This window comes from Pseudonaja textilis, chromosome 15, assembly GCF_049901715.1.
Source record: "Pseudonaja textilis isolate UNSWEBS1 chromosome 15, rPseTex1.2, whole genome shotgun sequence".
Classification (NCBI taxonomy): Eukaryota; Metazoa; Chordata; class Lepidosauria; order Squamata; family Elapidae; genus Pseudonaja; species Pseudonaja textilis.
In genome coordinates this window covers 12758865-12759340 of record NC_142004.1, presented here as the reverse complement: position 1 = coordinate 12759340, position 476 = coordinate 12758865, and positions in this window count along the sequence as shown.

The following is a 476-nucleotide window of genomic DNA, read 5'->3' as shown; positions in this document are numbered from 1 at the left end:
CGGCGAGCGGAAGGGGCGGGCGCATCCGGAAATCGTGCGTGACCATTGGAGGAGGGAAGGGAGCCGTCACCGATCGACCTCCCGCTCGCGTTGCCTTGGCAACCCATGTGCCGGGCCTACTGGTGCCTCGCGTAGGCCGGCCTTCCCTCACAGGCCTCGAGCTGCTTGTATCCCGCTGGCGGCCGAGGCTCGCCGCAAACTGAGCAAGCAGCGGCCTCGCGGAGCCCCGTCAGCCCGGATAGAAGGGAAAGCCTGTTCTTTGCGGCCTCCAGGGCAGACGTTGCTGGCCCCATTGCGGGCTGAAGCTTCGCCAAGGCCTCGATGCCCCCGCCGCTTCCAGGCTCAAGCGGAAGACGGCGTCGAGCAAGGCCAACTGACGCGGCCAAGAATCCTGCGAGGGGCCGCCTGGGGGAGTCCGAAGCCTCGGAGACTGTGGCCCTTCCGACCATGCCGGGCGCCCCCTCCGGCCAGAGGGG